Here is a 6254-nt window from a genome sequence, read left to right as displayed (position 1 = left end):
TACAAATATTATTGACAATAATCCATTTTGAAGAAATTTTCTGAAAGTGTTTGTAACCAGCATTAGTTTTTATAACGTCATTAAATTTACGAATGCTTTAACAGAGCAATGAAACTTTACAGCTTTTCAATTTCCTCCTTGACTTTAGCTTCAAGTGTCAACAAAATTCAACCTGGGAGTGTTGCAAGATGGGAGCATCAACCTTTATGAGAGTCAAAGTCCAGCTCACTTTTGTGATATGGTCTCTGCCAAAGACAGGGATTATGGGACTTGCAGTCCAAATGTCATGGGAACTGCATGCTGCCATCAAAGCATGCGAATAACAAAAATACCAGACCAAGGAAAGCAGCAAAGGGAGATGATAGAACTTAATGACTCTGTCAAGGAGACTGGGGAAAGGCAGGAGGGCTCACCTTGTCAAAGGAAAAGTGCTTAAAGGGAAACACATGCAAAAGAAGCCTGGGAAGGAGCCAAAGGCCTGTTTGAGAGCCCTACATGAAGAGGAGTAAAACCCTGAAAGAGAAGGGAGTCTACGATGCTCTGGTCACAATTTTGAACCCCATTAGCCAGGGGTCACAGACACCAGAGGCTTCTCTACCTGGAATACAGCCTTTCGCATCTGAAAGTTCTACAGGAACTAAGCAAGAAGGGAGGCTGTCTGAACAGAGTGAGACTAACAAAGTATCAAGGGGTCACTGGGAGCTGGAGGTAAGTTCCCAGCATGCAACTTTCTCTATCCCATAATTCACACTTTTATTTTAAAGAGAGATCCCACAAACCCACATGGCACTGTCCACCCTCTGACTGCAGGATGAAGTCTGCACAGCTCTGTATAGTCTCATGAATGTTGCAAATATAGGACGCATTATCCTCCAGTATTATCAGAGATGCAGGAAGAACCACAACAATGGGGGACATGATGATTTTTTCGAGGACGGACTGCTGATGGACATAGTGAAAAACAATTCAAGGCTGTTGGTGGCATTCATGAAGCAGCTGCAGACGGCGGAGCACCAACTCCGGGCCCAAGAAATGAGCACTGACTGGTGGGATCACATCACAATGAAGGTTTGGGATGACTAGAAGTAGCTGCAGAACTCCAGGATACAAAAGGCCATATTCCTGGATCTGTGCGCAGAGCTCACCTCTCCAGTGGATGAACAAATGAGACAGTTCGGAAGCGAGTGATGATTGCACTATGAAAGCTTGCAATGCCTGATTGCTACGGGTCAGTGGGAAATCATTACAGAGTTGGAAAATCCTCAGTGGGGGCGGTTTTCATATAAGTGTGTAGGGCCATTAATCATGTCCTGCTATGCAGGTCTGTGACTCTCCGCAATGTGCAGGATGTCACGGTTGAATTTGCAGCAATGAGGCTGCTGAACTGTGGTGGGACAAACAAACAGTATGCCTACCCCTATTTTGACACCACCACCTTGCCCCAGAGTACATCAACAGAAAGGGCTTCTTTTCTGTAGTTTTGCAAGTCTTGGTGGATCACCTGGGATGTTTCACTGATATCGGTGTGGGCTGGTCAGGGAAGGTGCATGATGCTTGCAACTTTAAGAACACAGGACTGTTCAGAAAGCTGCAAGCAGGGACATTCTTTCCTGACTGGTGGATTACCACTGGTGATGTTGAAATACCAGCAGTAATCCTGGGGGACCCAGCATACCACATGCTCCTCTGGCTCCTGAAGCCATATACCAGCCACCTTGACAACACCAAAGAAAGATTCAACTACCAGCTCAGCAGGTGCTGAATGACAGTTGTGCTTTTGAAGGCATGTAGGTGTTAGTTTATTCACTGCGATCCAATCTTGTGAGAGAAATATCCCAATAGTGATAGCTGCCTGTTGTGTCCTGCATAATATTTGTGACTTTGTAGTGTGATATGACAGACTGTACTCTACGTAGCCCTGAAATTCTGGGACCTGTTAAGAATTGTGTAGTGCTTGGTGTACATTTACACCCCTGTCATCCAATGAATTATTCTGTTCTCCTCTACCGTTATACACTATCACACTTTCACTGAGACTATGAATTATGCGGTGCTTGCTGTACATTTACATATGACTAGGGTGTTTTCTTGAACCTAAGAGATCTGTGGTGCTGTACACTTACAAGTATTGAATGCTCTGAGTACTGCTATACATTCTGTAGAACATGTGGTGAACGAATAAAGATGAGTTTATCTTCAAAAACAAATTTATTGACTAACCAAAGCAGTGAAAAAAGTGCTAAAAATGACAATACAATACAAACTTCCCACACAAATGCAGCTTTATATTTAGAATGGCAAACAATTTTTGTCCATTTCAGTGCAGAAATGCAGTCAATTTTAGCGACACATATACCAACCAGTGCCTTGAATGCAACAGTAAGTGACAGACATCCCTGACGCCTGCCCTGCATCCGAAAGTATCTGGAAATTATTTGTCTCTTTCCTTCGGCAGTATAAAGCTTTATGGAGGTCTTTGCCAGAAAGGACTAGATTTGCTGTACTGTAACTCCTCACTTAACGTTGTAGTTATGTTCCTGAAAAATGCAGCTTTAAGTGAAACGATGTTAAAGGAATCCGATTTTCCCATAGATTTAATGTAAATGCGGGGGGTTAGGTTCCAAGGAAATTTTTTTGGGGCAGACAAAAGGCATTATACCGTATACTGTACAGTACTGTAAGGTACTGTGGTTTGGAAGTGCCCCTGGCTTACCTCACACAGGCACAGCCCGCTGCAGGCAAGGACACTAGGAAGCACCTTCCCAGCAGCAGCTTCCCCAGAGAAGAACAGGTGCCGACTTTGCTGGGGGATGCTCCAGGCCAGCCTCTTCCTGTCCCAGCTCCACTGCAGTCCCACCTCTTCCTACCCCCGCTCCAGCCCCACTCCTTCCCCACACCCCCAAAGCCCTAAGCGCTGCCAAACAGCTGTTTGGCGGCAGGGAAGCACTGGGAGGGAGGGGGAGGAGGTGGAGAAGAGTAACTTGTGCAATGCTCCCTTGTAAAGTCATTGCTCTTCCACAGAATCTTACAAGCAGTGGACAGAGCAGGCAGCCAAACGACCTTATAAGGGGGCATTGCACAACTTTAAACGAGCATGTTCCCTAATTGAGCAGCGATGTAACTTTGAAACAACATTAAGCCGGAGGACATTAAGTGAGGAGTTACTGTACTCACTCCCAGGAAGATACTGAGTGCATTCTTGCAGGAAATGGTCTGGGGAAGGTTTTGAGGAAAGACCCTAGAGTCCTACCAAATAATGCTGAAGACTCCTGTGTTTGAGGCAATCAGGCGCCGAGCAGAATCAGAAGGACCCTACTCTCCAAAACTAGCCTGTGTGCCTGTTTCAGAAGATTCTGAACTGAACAATAATCAGAGGTTTTGCTGCTTAGGGTTAAGGGGCTTGCAACGCTCCCATTTTTGAGGAAAAAGAAGCCACACATTTTGATTCTGTCCTTACCGGACATGTTTGAATCCAAACTCATTAGTATAAGCACTTGCCCTCTGGGGGGGGGGGGGGGGGGGGAGAAGGAGAGGAAAATATAGTTTAGCTTTGCTATAGTATTTGAGACACCCTTTTGCCAAAGAAGCTCCCTATGTCACAGAGCAGGTCCTCAAGCTCTAGTGGGTCTAGTTACTGTGTATTCAAGTCTGACAGAAGCAGACACTTGTATCTGTAAGCACCTAAGCCCAAGGCTGATGTTCTTGCTGCTGTTACCAACAAGTGACATGAGAACCACATACCTGGTTGTGTAAGTGCTCATAAAATCTGCCAGAATTCTTTGTGCTTTTCCACAACAGTACAAGCCCTCTTCCACAGCTTGAGCTGAGCTTTGTCCAGAAAGGACAGGTAGTTTGCAACAAAATGTGTTGTCACTGTAGCCCAACAAAATATTTTTCCAGGGATATCTTAGCATCTTAATTCTCAGTCTAGGGAAGCCAAGCAGCAAGTCTCAAATCTTATCCCCGGCCATAGTGCACTGCCATCAGGCTTGTGGTGAAGCAGCAGCGTTCCCAAACAAGTTGTATTTTTGCTTACGTCGCTTCAGCAATATCCACAGTGGAGTAACGGTGCTATCACAACTCTTTCACCAACTGGCTCAGAACTGGGTGCAGGGATATTGCAAACTTAAAGGGTAATTGTTCCAGTTAGATCTTTCAGGAAACCCCCAGGAGTGGACAGGAACCAAATTATAATTGGTGACTTTAGTCATCTATTCTAAAATGCGTGGAAAGGTTGATCTTCCGGGGGGGGAGGGGGGGGGTTCCTTGTCTTTTTCCTCTGTGGATGTACATTTGGTTCTGAATCTCCAGTTTCCTGAACAGCCAAAGAGCACTTCTTCTGTTCAACAGAGCTCCCCAACCCACCAATTACATGGTGCTACCTCAATGTGTATGTGCATGAGGGATAGCCAGCACTGCCAAAGCAAGTGGTGACACCAGCTGCCCCGGTTACTACAAGTAATACCACTGATAAGAATCACCACTAGCTCAGGTTGCATTAAGACATGTTTCAGATACTCCTTTGGCACCAAGCTTTCAACCAGCCCTAGTACAGGACACTGCTTTGAAGCCCTGATAACAGTTAAAAAGTGCATAATGCAATCAAAGCAATCTACATAAATCACATAATGAGCCAACAATAGCTCTAGCTATTGTCTCCTAGGATATGCAAGCTCCCCCACCCCATGCAACCCTTCTATTCTGACAGTGATTGCTGCAGGCCTTGTATGTAGTAACTGGTAGGCAGAGAATGAGCAATAATGGTTGTAAGTTGGGGTATAACCCTTTTGGTGCTTGACTAGGGGTATGTCTACACTACAAAACTATGTTGATCTAAGTTACACGGACATACAGCCACCACAATTATGAAGTCGCTTTTGCAGGTCCACGCTACATTCTGTGTGTCGGTCGTGCACATCCTAACCAGGAGCGCTTGCACCAATTTAACTGTCCATGTGGGGCATCCTGTGATGGCTTCTGAAAGCCAGCAACACTCAATGCAAGCAACACAGTGACCGACACTGTCTATCTACCTAATAACTCGAAAAGCAGTAGCGCTTAAGTCGGCATAGGAGAGAGTTACATTGGCAGAAGCAAGATTTTAGTGTAGACACTTACAGATTTAGGTCGCTGTAAACTGCCCTGTGTCAACCTAACTCTGTAACGTAGATCAGGACTAAGGCTTGTTTTTGACACATTTAGATCTGTTATGCTCAACCAGTACACAATCCAGATTTCAGAGCGGTAGCCATGTTAGTCTGTATCAGCAAAAACAAGGAGGAGTCCTTGTGGCACCTTAGAGACTAACAAATTTATTTGGGCATAAGTTTTCGTGGGCTAGGAGCCACAAGGACTCCTCGTTTTTACAATCCAGATTAAATAGCTCCTCCCAGTGTTAGTGGAGCTGAACATACCACCCATAACAGAATTTGTATCTGTATGAGTATTTTCAGAGCATCAGACTTATAACCACCAGTGCTATTATTACAGTATACCCATGCATGACTTGCAGCTTAAAGACCTAGTTAAACTAATATACTTTCTAAAAAATAAATTCTTACGTATGTTACCAACTATGTACCAGAGTATTAAAACTAGAAAAAAAACCATCAACATGTTTGCTTTTTGCTCAGCACTGAACAGTAAAAAATGAAATTTATCAATCAATTTTCCTTTTCACTTATCATAGATTTGCCATAACATTTGGTTTGCAAATACTATGGGGAATTTATAAAAGCTTGCATTTACAATTCCTAAACCGAGGGAATATATTAACCTGGCAATGCAACTTTTCACATACCATATCAGCAAGTACACATGCACTAGGAACTATCATATAGCAGTATTGGTTCTAAAAGGCAGAGAAGCAGACAGACACCAGAGGAGATGGCACGACTGGAGACAAAGCTCACAATTCACTTCTGATGTTTGAATGTGATATATTAAGTAGTACTAACATGCACACATAGCTACAGACTCATTGTCATTACCATCACTATGTATAGCCATGCTCACCCTTTGAGCAACACTAAGGAAATTAGAAAGAGAAAAGGTTGGTTTGAGTATGCAGCTAATTCTGCCAACCACAGGATTGTTCACTTTGGTATACTGATTATAGGAAAACCAAGAGTAACAAACACCAGAATTATGAACTGATCAGTCAACCACCTCATTTAGAACCAGAAGTACACAATCAGGCAGCAGCAGAGACAAAAACAAACAAACAAACAAAGTATAGTACAGTACTGTGTTAA

This window comes from Trachemys scripta, chromosome 5 (assembly GCF_013100865.1).
Source record: "Trachemys scripta elegans isolate TJP31775 chromosome 5, CAS_Tse_1.0, whole genome shotgun sequence".
NCBI lineage: Eukaryota > Metazoa > Chordata > Testudines > Emydidae > Trachemys > Trachemys scripta.
This window is presented reverse-complemented; position numbering follows the sequence as displayed.